At 43.0% G+C, this 15,468-nt stretch overlaps 2 pseudogenes; one reads left to right on the forward strand and one right to left on the reverse strand.

The window, feature by feature from the left end:
- Nucleotides 1-6,815: 6,815 nt before the first annotated feature.
- LOC101712142 (atlastin-2 pseudogene) lies at nt 6,816-7,899 on the forward strand (annotated as a pseudogene).
- On the reverse strand, nt 7,799-15,290 carry LOC147821316 (programmed cell death protein 5 pseudogene; annotated as a pseudogene).
- Between the last annotated feature and the right edge of the window lie 178 nt (nt 15,291-15,468).

Genomic DNA, 15,468 nt, shown 5'->3' on the forward strand with positions numbered 1-15,468 from the left:
GGTTCCAGCCGAAAGGCGTAGGCTATTTAATCTTGTCACGCTATGAACTATGTTTCTGAAAAGTTGCTAGTAAATGAAGAGAGTAAACACATGATCTCTGTTGCTGCTGAACTACACAACAATTGTCATGCAAAAGCCACTGTAGACAATATGCAAGTAAGCACAAGGGTGATACCATGTGATGGATCTGAGAAATAAGACTCCAAGCTCTCGAGTATGGTGAGCAAAAAATTGCAAATGTACATCCGAAGGTAGAAGAAAAAGCAACTACATTTACTAAGGATATTGGAAAGATGTGCTCAGGGCAGGTCCATGCCAATAGAAACAAAAAGCTGGCACAAACAGAAAAGTGGTGTCAGGATGACAGGGAACTAAGAAGCACAGAAATAAATCAGGCTTTCTGACTTTAAAAGATGTGCACCCCCCTTAGGGGCCACCCACTGGATCTCTGGATAAGACTGACAAAAATGACTGGCAGGGTGCCAAGTTATAAGATCATGTGTACAACCTAAAATATCATCTTCTCTTACAGAAAAGTTTGCTGAGCCCTGGTATGAGATATGAACACTAGATTTTAACTATTTCAAAATGTTCACAAAACCATATCACTTCATACCAGTAGGATGACTATAAGCATGAAGGACTGTTTTTGAGTTTGTTTGTTTGTTTGATTTTTTTCTTGGTTTTTTTGAGACAGAGTCACTACGTGGCCCAGGCTGGCCTTGAACTCACTATGTAGCCCAAGCCAGCCTCAAAACCCCTGGCAATCCTTCTGCCTCAGCCTCCTGAGTTCTGGGATCACAGGCATGCACCACCATGCCTGGCTCACAAAGGTTTGTTGTTGTTGTTGTTGTTGTTTTAAAGCATTGGTAAGGACATGAAGAAGTTAGAATGCTCACACACTGCTGGTAGGAATGTAAGCTGGCGTGACAAGTCCAGCAGCAGTTCTGCAAAAGCTAACATAGAGCCTTCATTCCAGTCCTAGGGATCTGCCCAGGAGCACTGAAAACATCCACATCTGGATATGGTGACACAGGCTTGTGACCCTAGCAGTCTGGAAGACTGAGGCAGGAGGACCACAAGTTCAAGTTGAGCCTGGGCAGCTACGTGAGATCCTACCTCAAAATAAAAAATTTAAAAAGGGATGAGCACTGTGAGAAATGTTCACATATCCAGACTCCTCAAAAAATGAATTCCAGAAGAAGGAAGAACAGTAAAAGCGAGGTTTCAGTGCAGTCAGTCTTGCGAGCCTGGGTGTCAGGTGGACAGGCACACACAGAGTGGTCACAGAAAACAATTTATAACCCTAACACGCAGGTTTCTCCCCCCATTTTCTATTGGCTGAGAACTATGGGAGGTACAATCTTCCCAAACAATGCCTATGAGTCCCCCCTGCCAATTTGAGTTTGGATTTCTTCACAGTATTGTCTATTCATTATTTGGGGACTTAAAAGTAGATGTTTCGGGCTACCTTGGACCACACTGTGATTTCTATGCTCATGCCTACTTCTACCAAGGGTCTCTTACTAGGTACTTCTATCTTTCCCTCAGGGTCCTGCTTGCCCAGAGCCTTTCCAAATGCATGAACTCTGTCAGACAGAAAACTGCCTGTAATTCTTTGCTCAGGGTTTAACTACTTTATCTCCAAAAATGGACCACTTTATGTTTCTTTTTCTTACAACATGTAGCTCAGTGCAAAGGATTTGGGTTCAGTCTTCACTACTGCAAAATATTATGGATTGGGTTTTTTTTTTGTATCAGGGGTGGAACTCAGGACCTTTCGCTTGCGAGGCAGGCAGTGGCACCACTGAGCTAAAACCCTGCCCCGTTATATTATGAATTTTTATAACTTCATTACTCGAAATAGCCAAAAGTGGAAACAATCCAAATGTTCATCATCCCAATAAATGGACAAAATGTAGTATAGCGACATGATGAAATATTCTGCCACAAAGAACAAAGCACTGATACAGGCTCCAACAGAGGCCCACATGTTCCACGGCTTCCCTGGCCTGGAATGTCCGTAGGTGGCAATCCAGAGACAGAAAGGCTAGTAGTAGCCACCTGAGGCTGGAGAGAAAGGGCCTGGGGAGTAACAAAAACATCCTGGAGGGCAGGGCATGTAACGCAGAGGCACAGCACCTGCCTGGTGAGCACCAGGCCCTGAGTTCAATTTCCAGTGCAAAAAAAGAGAGAGAGAGAGAGAGAGAGAATTCTGGAATTAGAGAGTGATTGTTGCACAATCTTGTGAACATACTAAAAACCACTGAATCGTATATTTAAAATCATTTTCTTTGGAGGGGGCTTTGAGACAGAGTCTGGCTATGTAGTTCAGGCTGGCCTCCAACTCTTAGAGATCCTTCCACCTCGGCCTGAGGGCTAGGATTACAGGCATGCACCACCACACTGGGCTCTTCAAAATTCTAATTTAAATATTGAATTCACTTTACCAGAAATGACCATTCTGCTGGGTTCCTTTGGTTACCCAAACCTAGACAACAACCATATACTCAAACACTTGTTTTCTTCCATTCTTCTTCTTGTGTTCTTCTTTTAGCAACTTGGCTGCTAATGTTAACCGGTTTATCTCTCAGGTCTTAGGTGCTGCTCTTGTGAGTGTGGCTCTTTTACTTCACAAAGGCAGCTTGGACTCTGACCTTGTGATATTTGCACCCACAAAGTGGCTTCACTGGTCCTGCCTGGTGCGGATTTGCTGGAAAGGGTGCTCTCCTCCCTGAAGCCTCCCCTTCAGCCAGCACATCGCCCACCCCGGCTCTCCTCACCACTCTTCAGCCAGTGCTGTTCATCTGACTGCCTCCTGCCCCTGTGTTCCCAAATCCCAGATGCTCTTCTGTGCTCACCAGGCATAACCTGAAGTCTACCAGGCTCTGCATGTCCCGATCCCCTCGCTGCGTGCTCCCTGATGCCCTTGTGCCCCTCCTGCATCAGTGCACATTGTTCTCTGTGTGGGATGCCCCTGCCTCCTGACTCAGTGAGTTTCCCAACTCCTCTCAAAACCCAGCCTTCTGTTACGATGTCTGTGTCCCTCGAGTGGCTCACACACTAATATCCTCATCACTGGATCCATATCCATCTTGATCTGGTCAGCTCCAGGAGTGGAGCACACTGTCCACAAGGCCAACACTTAATCCCTACCAGGGGCCAATCTGCCAGAATCTGTGACACTCATAAAATGTTTCTCAATTGAATAAACAAACTGGAGGACACATTTCAAGACATTAATGATGATTGCTCATGACAGATGAGATTCTGGATGCTATTTTTCAGGTTCATACCTAACTGTAAAGTCCAGGGATAACTTTAGAATCAGAAAACAAGAAAGACAGAGCTAAAGTTGTAGCTGCAGATTTCCTGAGCTTGTTTACCTTCGTGGCACTCTTTTAGTTGAACAAATGTACAGTGGGCCCTCAAGTTATGACCGGCCTGACATGCCAACAACTTGGGTTAATTAGGTTAATGGAAGATTCATCTGGCTCTTGTTATCTATAGCATGTACCCAAGTAAACATCCAGATCTCAGCTGTATTGACTTAGTTACAAGCAGCCCTCGGGAACTGATCGAGTTCATAAGTCAAGGATCCACTATACAAAGACACTGAGTAGCTGCTGCAGTATTCTGGGGGCTGGGGACTCACTGAGAACAGAACAAGGTGCTCACCATTCAGCAGGGGGTGTAAATAAGCAAAAAGCATAACAGATTTGACGGCAGTCGATGCTTTGGACAAGAATGAAGCTGGAGGAAGTGTGTGTGTGCACGTGCGTGTGTGTGTGTGTGTGTGTGTGTGTGTGTGTGTACATGCACACAGCTCAAAAGCAGCTGCAGTTTGTCAGTGCAGACCAGGGCAGCCTCACTGCCAAAGTGATGACCTAGAGGTCCAGACAGAGCCTGTGAGACCAGGATAAACCCAAGAGACGCCATCTTGGCCTGTAGATAAACTCCCCTCATGCCCCTCCCCTTATAAAGTAGATGTTTTTGTAACTTCTTGTTCTGCTTCTGTAAACTTGCTTCATCGCTTCTCGGAAAGAGATAGTGCCTGGTGCCTCCCTTTACTGTAAATTGCCCTAACCTGACACAGCGAGATAGCTGAGTTGTGAAAAAATACTTTTGCAACTAGTCAAAAACATGTTAACCTCCCCTTGAACTTCTCTTCCTAAAATAACACCTATAAAAGCTATGCTGCTATGACACCCTATATAAACTGTGCTGTTCCTGGACTCAGGGCTTCACTTTGCTTAGGGAGTGGAGTCCACGCACGTGAATAAACTCCTTTCAGTTTAACTTTGTCGTTGGTCCCAGTGTTTGGTGATTTATTGGCTTGCTTGGCACAACAGAGCCCACAGGCATTGGAGAAGGAGATTTCCACAGAGGCAAAGCCATAAAAGAAGCCAGGACATAAGAAAAGGTCTGGATCATTTGAGGAATGACTTGCTGTCATTGTGACAGAGAAGAGCAACCAAGGAGAAGATAGAGACAGAATCAGGGAGGTGACAAGGAGCCATTAATTACAACATGATTGCCATGCAAAAACATAATACTTATAACCTGTGAAATGGTCAGAATATCTGCTGCCTGACCCCAAGGAAGGATGACACATCCCTGCCCCAGTGACTTCAGACATGTCTTGCTTTTGGAATGAAAGGTGGGTGGAAATGTGTGCAACTTCTGGGTAAAAGCATTGTCTTTTCCGTAGTGAAGATTGAATCCAGGGATTTGCACTGAGCTACATCCCCAACCCTTAAGTTTTAAATTGAGACAGGGACTTGCTAGCTCACTAGGTTGCCTGGACTGGGCTTGAATTTGTGATCTTCCTGCCTCAGCCTCCCAGAGTGCTGGGACTAAAGGCATGCACCAGCATACCTGGCTGGGTAGAAGCTTTTGTCTTATTTATTTGTTTTTTTGTTTTTGTTTTTTTGAGACAAGGTCTCACCACGTAGCCCAGGCTGTCCTCAAACTCACAGCGATCCTCCTGCCTCAGCCCCCCAAGTGCTGGGAAGTCAGGCATGCACCACCATGCCAGGCCAGGGTAGAAGGTCTTAAGTCTTTGGATATGTCTGTTCTTTCTTCTGCCAGGAGGCCAGCAATGCCCAGATAGGAGGAGGAGACCATCTGAGCCCTGGATTGAGGGCAGCATGGAATTAGGCAGCATCCAGTCCATAACAGACAGGCACCTTGGTGCTGGGAGCCTCAGACATTTACGGACATTTGTTACTGCATCATAACTCACCTAATGCTAATACAAAAAATTATCAAAATTACTGCCCTTTCACTGGTTAAAATTCCTTCCATGGCCTCCATACATGTCGGAAGAACTAAAATAAAATGAAATTGGTGAACCAAGTGCTGGCAAGGACACAGAGCAATGGGAACACTCATTTATTGCTAGTAGGACAACAAAAAGGAGTGGGTACTTTGGAAAGGAACTTAGTATGGTACAAAGTTAAACACAGACATGATATGGGCCAACATCAGAGTCTCTGGGGTTTACCCAAGAGAAAAGGAAACTTACAACAATATAACAATATTGAACTCTATCAGAGAGGTGGGCCTAGAGAAAGCTCCAGCCCTCTTCTGTTGAAACAGCTGACCACACAAGGGACAATCCTGCCTTTGGGGATTTTTGTGTTGTATTGTTTTGTTGTTGTTGTTGTTGTTGTTGTTGATTTGGTTTGTTTTTCGTGGCACTGAAGATTGAACTCGGGGCCTTCATACTGAGCTATATCCCTGCTGTGACCAGCACAGGTGGAGAACCTGAGACCTGGGTGGGGTGATGGGAGACAGGGAAAAGCGTGCAAACATACATGTAGAAAGCTGGGGTGAGGGGGATGCAGCCCTCTGGTGGGGAGACCGTGGCCCAGTGCCTGCTCAGAGTATTTATTTTATACAATTTCAGGGGTGGTTTCAGGAAGAACAAGCTCTTGCATTCTGTTGAGAATGTACAGAGTAGGGCATTCTCAAGGCCAGCCGGCGATGCTGCAGTTAGGGTCTGGAACACTGAGCTCTCCGGGCTGCTGCCTTGGCACCTGAGTTACTAGAGGTCAGGAGCCGAACACAGGAAGTCTCTGAAGACCCTCGGCTCCCTACATATCCCACTAATATTTTTAATTTTGAGATAGAGTCTTCCTCCATTGCTAAGTTCCTCAAGCTGGGCTTGAACTTACAGCTCTTCTGCTGCAGCCTCCCAAAGTTCTGGGATTCCAAGAGAGTGCCACCGAGGAAGGCAACAGCCGCACCAGGGGCTGAAGCGCCAGCGGCAGACCAGCAACCCCAGCACCAAGGTGAACCACGTCTTGTCCACGACCTCCCAAGGTGAGGATTATGAAGATGATGACCTAGTAAACTCTGATGAGGTCAGGAAGAAACCATGTGCAGTACAAATTGTTCTTGCTCATGAAGATGATCATAACTTGAAGCTTGATGAAGAAGCTTTGGAGCAGATTTTGCTACAGGACTACATATGAGATCTTAACATGGCTGTGGTGTCCATGGCAGGAGCTTTTCGTAAAGGAAAATCATTTCTACTGGACTTCATGCTTAGATATATGTATAACAAGGATTCTCAAAGTTGGATTGGTGGAAACAATGAACCACTGACTGGCTTTACATGGCGAGGTGGTTGTGAAAGAGAAACAATAGGCATACAAGTTTGGAATGAAGTATTTGTGACTGACAGACCTAATGGAACAAAACTGGCTGTGCTGCTAATGGATACCCAGGGTGCCTTTGATAGCCAGTCAGCTACCAAAGACTGTGAAAGCACTATGACTAGTTCGGTCCAGGTTATAATTTGTCTCAGAATATTCAAGAAGATGATGTCAACACTTGCAATTATTTACAGAATATGGAAGGTTTGCTGTGGAAGAAATCTATCAGAAACCATCTCAGACATTAATGTTTTTGATTAGAGATTGGAGTTATCCTTACGGACATTCATATGGTTTAGAAGGTGGAAAACAATTTCTTGAAAAGAGATTGCAGGTAAAACAAAACCAACATGAAGAGCTACAGAATGTAAGGAAGCACGTTCATAATTGTTTCTCAAATCTGGGTTGCTTCCTTTTGCCACATCCTGGTCTTAAAGTTGCAACTAATCCTAGTTTTGATGGGAGATTGAAAGATACTGATGAAGAATTTAAACGACAGCTTCAAAATCTAGTTCCATTGCTGCTTGCCTCTGAAAATTTGGTAGAAAAAGAGATAAGTGGATCTAAAGTCACTTGTAGAGATCTTGTAGAATATTTTAAGACTTACATTAAAATTTATCAAGGAGAGGAACTTCCACATCCAAAGTCCATGCTTCAGGCAACAGCTGAAGCTAATAATCTTGCTGCAGTAGCAGAAGCATGAGATAGCTATTGCAGAAGTATGGAACAGGTATGTGGTAGGGACAACCCTTACATTGCACCTTCAGACCTGAAGCAAAAACACCTGGATCTCAAGGAAGTGGCCATTATATAGTTTCATTCTGTGAAAAAAATGGGTGGAGATGAGTTCTGCCATCATTATAAGGACCATCTTGAAGCTGAAATTGAAGAAACCTATGCAAATTTTATAAAGCACAATGATGGCAAAAATATCTTCTATGCTGCTCATACCCCTGCCACGCTATTTGTGGTCATGTTTGCAATGTATATAATCTCAGGACTGACTGGCTTCATTGGTCTAAACTCTATAGCTGTCTTGTGTAACCTTGTCATGGGGTTAGCACTGACATCACTTTGTACTTGGGCCTATGTTAAATACTCTGGGGAGTTCAGAGAAATTGGAACAATGATTGATCAGATTGCTGGAACACTGTGGGAACAGCTGTTTCGTTTTTTTGTGTGTGATACTAAAACAACTTTATTTTGCATAACAAGTTTATTTTTAGGAGGCATATAGACCATACAAAGTAAACATTTAAACAGATTTTAACTTCTGCCCTAAAATTGTTCCATTAAGTGTCAGTCTGTAAACATTTTTGTTCAGTAATCATCATCTTCATCAGAGTCCATTACTTCTCTTCTGTTGAATTTAACTGTTTTCTTTTCTGCTTGTTGGCTTACTTCTTCAAGGATTTCTATTAAACCTTGTTCTGAGACCTTCCCACTTAGCTGTCCATACTTTACCATCTGTATAAGGTAATTCTCTACTGCTTTCGTTTTTTCAGGCTTTACAAGTGCTAAGTTACTTAGCCTGACCCGGGCTGATTGATCCAGAACTTGCGCTAAGATACTGTTTCTCACTTCTGCTTCCCTGTGCTTTGCTTCCTGTTGTGCTGCATCATTAGGATCCCCGTGTTTTGCCCGCAGCTCGGCCACCCTCTGCTTCCTCGGCGCCTCCAGCTCCTCATCCACCATGGCGCGACCGTCACGGAGTAGCAGCAGTAGTCCGGCCCACCCGGAACGATCTCACGCAGCCCCCACAGCGCGGGTCACTCGGGAACAGCTGTGTTTTGGAATTGCCCATGTACGGATAATTTCATTTAAGTGGAACTGAGGATGTCATTAAAATGGTCATTGTGAAATACCTGAGTATCAAGGATCAGAATGAAAGCAGTAGTTATTACTGATGAGGAATCCATATAAGAGGCATTTTCACATGCTGTTTCTGGAGTGGTGAGGTATTTACCTTACTTAAAGGTTTAGGATTTGCAGGTCCATATTTGTTTTGGATTTAAATTCAAAGACTGAAGAGGTAGGGCATTTTTGAAGAAAGTTGACTGAATATTGACTTTTCTTGTAATAATATCACATGACATTATAAATTGACCGATTATTTTGGATTTTGTCTTTTCTCTTTAGAGAAATGCTGTATTTATTAACATCTAACTTGGAAGTTTATATTTGGATATTTGTTAAGTTAACATTTTTATCTTTTAAAAACCTCACTATTTTGTGGTCCTTTCGTAATTTCTTTTTTTTTCTTTTTTTTGGTATCGGGGATCGAACTTGGGTCCTTGCGCTTGCAGGGCAGGTGGCGGCACCACTGAGCTAAATCCCCGGCCCTCGTAATTTCTAATAGAAGATGAATTAAAAGCCATCTCCACCTCACTTTTTGAAAAAAATATGATGTACTTTAAAATTTTGAATCATGACTAATTTTCTGCAGCATGAATTTCAGTAATTCTACAATGTCTTCTTTTGAAATATACTCATCTGTTCAGCATTGATTCTAAGATTTTAGAGGTCCCATTATTACAGAACAATTAAATGGAAGACTCTAAGGTGTGTAAAATTATTTTCATAATAGTGTAGTTGAGGCAAGGGGATCCTTAGAGATCTGCACTGTGTCAACAAACCTTGTCTAAATTTCTTTGCATTTCTCTTTTCTTTTCTTTTCTTTTGCTTCAGAGGAGTTCCAGGAAGATGAGAAACCTACAAAGTCTTAAATTCTTGTCGTCTTAACTCTTTAGCTTCAAGGCACTTTGAGTCATTCTCCTAACAAATCACTCCATGTTTTAGGTGTTTTCCAAACTGTTTTAAGTTACCAGCCATCAAATGGCTCATCGTGCTCTTTCATCAGCCCAGCTACGGAGACTGTCATCCAACAATAGCAAGAAGAAAACTTAGACAGTATTTTTAACTTTTTTCTCTATCTGAAGTGTTCACATTTATACATGTAGGACAATAAGCAGGACCATCTGGGCCGGTCTGCATAAATGCTGTATACACACCAGATTTGATGCTGCATATAGGGTATGGAATTGTACATCCATCTCATAGGATTTGTAAGTGGTTTGAATAAGAGGAAAGTAATTTTTGTTGCATATGTCTAATTGCATAATTTGTAACATCGTAACTTTTCTTTTGGGAGAAGCATCTTTATTTCTCACATTCCTGGGTTTTTTTGTCATTGCTTTGAATTGAATTTTTATATCTATTTTTATATATCACTCATTTTTTACCTCATGTTTTTGTCTGTTTCACACATTTCTCATACCACAGGTATTGAAGCCCCTGGGTGATAATTTGATGGAGAGAAACATAAGGCAGTCTGTAACAAAGTCTATCAAAGCAAGCCTGACTGACCAGGTATCTCATCAAGCCAGATTAATGACAGACTGACAATTCATCTCCTCATGGACTCCACTCTCCCTTTTTCATGCTTTCTATAAAATGAGAACTCAAATAAAAATAAATCAAAGTTTACAATCAACTGTAGAAGTAGTTTAGTATAACTGGCTTCACAGATGGCTGCCACAGAGTGTGAAATTGTTGTTGGTTTTAAGCATTCTTTTAATGGCTCCTTAGACCTGGAGATTGGCTGAGGAGCATTAGTTTATCATGCACATTTGTGCCATGTTTAATTCTTTTTTTCTTTTTACTTAATCTAATGTTAGTGAAATTTGTCTTATGTAAAAGGATATTTTATGGAAATATTTTAAGAAATCTATTTAGTCTCTTTAACAGTGTCCCACTGAAATTTTAATTTTTAGAGAATTTATGAATCACTGTACCAAGAATCAGATCAGAATGACAATGAAGCCTTTATTGAGTCACTACATTAAAAATATAGATTGCTTTACTGCCTTCAATACCAGTATTACATAAATCCATGTGTCAGAAACTTCACAAAAATTACATGACAACTCTCATAGCTGAGAAAGTAATTCTGAGGTGTACATTTGTCTTGCCTTTTAAAATTTATTAACCTGCCCTAAAAGGAGATGCGTATCTGGGAAAATCTGAACTGTCTTTTTGCAGGTTAGCCTTCATGTACATAAAATATGCCATTAATTTTACTGGGGAGAAATTCCATCCAAAACTGTTGCCTACAGCTATGAGTTAAGTGTCTGTACAGTGTGTAGCTTTTATTTTCTAAAATCACAGCTAGGGCATGCATATGAATTATGAATACATAAACACAATTTTGTATTAAAAGTTTTGCAGTTTATGGCAAAATCTGGTTCTGTGGTGGGCTAATAAGTACAGCTCCTGTGAAAGGAGTGTTTGTGGCTCATGTCAGTATGTGAGTGCACAATTTGAAGCTTTGGATATATTTGTGCTATTTCTCTTCCTTGAGCACTGCAGTCTCACCTCCCCAAGGGCATTCCATGGGAATGTTTATTAGGACTCATTCTCTGTTGCATTTTAATGTTGTTTCCTGTAATTTATTTTCAGTACATAATTAAAAATTTGTTGGGTATATTAGAAAGAGACAGAGAGCACCACCTAGCCCAGCTCATCTCTTTGTCTTGCTGTCGAGTATTAGGTAACTTTTCCTGAAAAGCCATTCTCAAACTGTCCTCTCTTTCTTTGCAGTACAGCCCTTTTTAAATTTTTTATTTCAAGACATTGAGGTGGGACTTGAATTTGTGATTCTCCTGCCTTACCTGGGATCAGTTTGCTCTTATGTATTTATTCCAAGATGAGACTAAGATAAATTTACCCTTCACCCCATCATCTTTCCTCATGTCTCCTATAAGACTCACAGGTCACTCACTTATCTGCATTACAAAACTCCCCCCCCCTCCCTCCTTCCCTTTGAGATGTTAGGCCTCAATGAATCCAAAGAAAGGTTTGGATCAGCAGGAAGTAGGAGCATGATGACCACAGTTCACACTGTCCCACCACCCCCATGTAAAGTTCCACACATTCTTAGGCTCTGGACTTGTTGCTAAAAGGGAACATCTCCTTGGCCAACCAAGGGACAGAGGTAGTCCAGGTGATGAGCATCTCTGCCTTACTTTTTCTGGTATTTTTCATGAATGGCTGCTCATTAATAAGATTTAATTGAATAGTTCTGGAATTCAGGACTGTGTGAATGCCCAGACAACACCATGCTGAGTGGACCATGTCTATTCACAAAATAGACCAAGACCAAGAGGTTTTTCTTTCTCCTTCCTTCCTCTCTTCCCTTTCTGTACTTCCCTCTATCCTTCCTTTTCTCCCTTACTCCCTCTTTCTTGTTAGGATTATTAACTTTTTGGACAAGGGAACAAATGGTTCAGAGTAAGGAAATTTATAGGTCTAAAGAAACAAGGAAGGGAAGTGTAGCCGGGCATGACGGCACATGCCCATAATCCCAGCTCTCTGGGTGACTGAGGCAGGAGGTCACAAGTTCAAGCCTAGTCTTTGCTACTTTGCAAGACTTTGGCTCAAAACTTAAAAATAAAATAAATAAAAGGTTGGGAATATAGCGCAGTGCAAAGCCCCTTAGTTCAATTCCCAGTCAATAAAATAACCAAGCAGCACAATGGGAGTCAATACATAAGAAATTATGGATCAACTCAACAGAATTCTTCTTGAGGCAGGCTAGGGAGCTAAGATAGCAAAGGTAGGGGATGAGGATTCAATTGAGAGAGGAATACAGAATTGGGCAACTATGGGTTAACTGTGCTATCAGGCAACTATGAGTTAACCGTGTTATCAGGCAACTATGCTGGTAACTATGCTCTTTGTAGAATGTACCTGAATAACCATGGCACTTCTGTAATCTGCCACCAAAGGAATGTAATGCATTCAGAAAGTCCTGCCAGAACTCTGCTCTACCCCTCTCTGCTGCTCCGCTTTGTGTAAATCCTGCTTGTTATATTCCCAGGGAAACGCCAATGGAATTAAGCTTTGTAGATGTAAAAATAGGTATATAAAGAAGTGCAAACTTCTATTTAGGGCTCTTGAGACTGACTGGAGTCACTCACTGAGCTGCCAGTATTAAAAGCCACTTTTTGCCCCTATCTTCATGTTGAGTGGTCTGTTTGAGGTCCTCACAGTTTCCTTCTTCACAAGCAGATACCAAGGGTGCTTGAACACTGGGGGTGGGGGCTTTTGCTACATAGACTCAGCAGGACCCTTGCTTAAAGTGGCTCCTACAAGAACAAAGAGGGTAGCTCAAAGTGAGATCTTATCAAGCAGAGGGCTCAGAGGAGCCTGATCAAAGTTGAATGAAGGAGTTATGCTCTTCAGTAGTAGGCTATACTCACACACACAAGTCTCTGGAGGACACAAGTCAGTTGGATCCCCTCATGTATCAGAATCACACTGTCCTGCAGCCAGAGTCCCTGGAATACAGCACTACCACCACCCAACCCACTGGTGGAGGTCACCAGCCTCCACCTCAGACCACATCCAAAAGCACAGTGGTCTCTCCAAATGCTTTCCTGTTGCCTCCATTACCCACCTCTTCCTCTCTGTCCCTGGTTCTCATTACCAGTGCTGGCACCCACCACCCTCTGGGTCACAGCCTCATTGACCAGGACCAGGTCACAGTGCTTACACTTGTCTTCTATTGTTCCAAAGTGTATACCACACAGGAAACAGCTAAGACTAGACCTACAAGAGGACATACTTAGAAGAGAGTGGCTTTCAGAATCCCCTCTCTAGTTGGCCCCAGTGGGTCAAGACCTCAGAATCCCAGCACTGGGGAGACACCAGGACACAGGAGTCACAGAACCCAGATGTTGCTCATCTCAGTCCCATAACTGTCACTAAATCTTCACACTCTGGTATGAGGATGCTTTGTCTAGAGAGCTACAGCAGCATGACTAATGTTCAGAAAATCCATAGTGGTATTCAAATCTCTTAAACCAGCTAAGACCCAATCCAAAGCTCTACCCGTCCTCTGGACCAAAACAAGAAATGCCTGATGGGAAGATCTAGGGACAGGACAGTTGAGAAGACACTGGGGTAGCAGAGAGGTTGGTGAGAAGATCTAGGACAAGATGGTTTAGTAGAGATGGTGGAGGATATCAGGCATGAGGCCAAGTATGCAGAAGAACCAGAGAACAGGGACAGTCGTGTGTTGAGGCATCTAAGGGGTGCACAGGAAGAGGAATGGACCTGACACTGTGAGAAGGCTCATGGGGCATTTCTTCCTCCCTTCAGTCACCACTGCCAGGAATAGTCCACATCAAAGCACTAAAAGGCATTAGTCAGGCTGACACATCCTCAAGGACACTCTGTCTGGAGACAGCAGCTCAGAACAAACCTAAGGCTTAGATTTCTTACCCATTCTTGGAGAATCTGAGGGAAACACTGACTGCAGAAAGAAACAAATCTATATGTACCAATGAAGCAATCTTTACCAAGGCCACCCTCATCCCTCCTTTGTGGCTCATCTGAGGGTTGTCATGAAAGGGCAAGCATACAGAGATGCCTGCCGTGGTTTATTTTTAATTTTTTGTGCTGATTGAACCCAGAGCCTTTGTACTGAGCTATATTCCCAGTCTTTTTAAAATTTTTATACAGGGACTACAAATGATAAGAGAAGTGCTATACAATAAGACAGGCCCTTGCCTTGCTTTTTTTTTTTTTTCCACAGAATGTTTCGTTTTGGAAATGTAAGTTGGTGTTGCTGGGCTCCTGCCCAACGTATCAAAATGGTGACTGTCTGAACTGACCTTTCAGGAAGGTTCTGTTAAGCCTGCCCCCTCTCAGAAATGTTCTGTAACTCCGCCCCCTGCTTCAGTGAGCATGCTCACAAGGCATGTGTTTCAGGAATGTTCTGTATCTCTACCCACCTGCTTCAGTGAGCATGATCACACGACATGTTTCATGAATATTCTGTGACTCTACCCCCCTGCTTCATTAAGCATACTCGCCTACCCTGTAGATCCCTATATAAGGAGGCTCTCATTTCTGGTAGAGCACTGACTCCTCTGAGCTCACCTCTCAGTGTAATAAAGGTTTTTTTTCTCCACCTCTTCTACTGACCATCTAATTCTTGAGTCTTCAAATTACAAGAGCTGTGTTCCAGAGCTGACAAACTGAGCTGTAAGGCTCAGCTGTGAGCCTTCCAAGCTATAGCACTTGGCTGCAACTCTGAGCTGCAACACTCAGCCCTGCCTCTGAGCAGTGCCACTTAGCTGTGACACTGAGCCATAACACTAGGCGATAGCACTGAGCTGCTCTGCTTTGGCACAACATTAAGTCACTAAATTGCTTGGGCTGGGCTTAAATTTGCAATACTCCTGCCTCAGTCTCCCAAGTGTATAGGCAGATACACTGTGCCATGCATTTTACTTTTTTGGTTTCTAATTCATGTAACTCAGCCTTCGTTAGCTCAGGGTGGCCTTCACTCTGACTCGCCTACCATAAAAGCCAGGGAATAGAATTTGGGAGTGGGTGGGCAGTCAAAATCCCCAGAGAATCCATTCACAGGGCTTGGAAGCCGCATCAACTCCCGTAGCTTTGTGGACTTCAGAAGGGCTATTCTACAGCTGTCCCAGATTTCTCTGAAAACTCCAGTTCCCATTCTCTGAGACCTACCCTCTCCTCCACAATGACAAAATCCTTAGAGTCCAAGTCCCAGTAAAGGAAATGATTCTGGTGCCCTGGGCTATCTGACCATAGGGACACTTCTGCCTTGATACTTACAAGGCCCTACAGCCCTGATTTCACCCCCAGATCCAAAGAAGAGAAGATCCAAAGAAGCCCCAAATCCATCTCTTCAGGCTTCATGCTTTTACCCATTATCAAGTTATTATACCAACAATGTATGATTTGTATTCAAGGAAAAAAACATACACAA

Source organism: Heterocephalus glaber, unplaced genomic scaffold (assembly GCF_053883595.1).
Source record: "Heterocephalus glaber isolate CG9 unplaced genomic scaffold, H.glaber_assembly_v1.0 deba00001745, whole genome shotgun sequence".
Taxonomy (NCBI): domain Eukaryota; kingdom Metazoa; phylum Chordata; class Mammalia; order Rodentia; family Bathyergidae; genus Heterocephalus; species Heterocephalus glaber.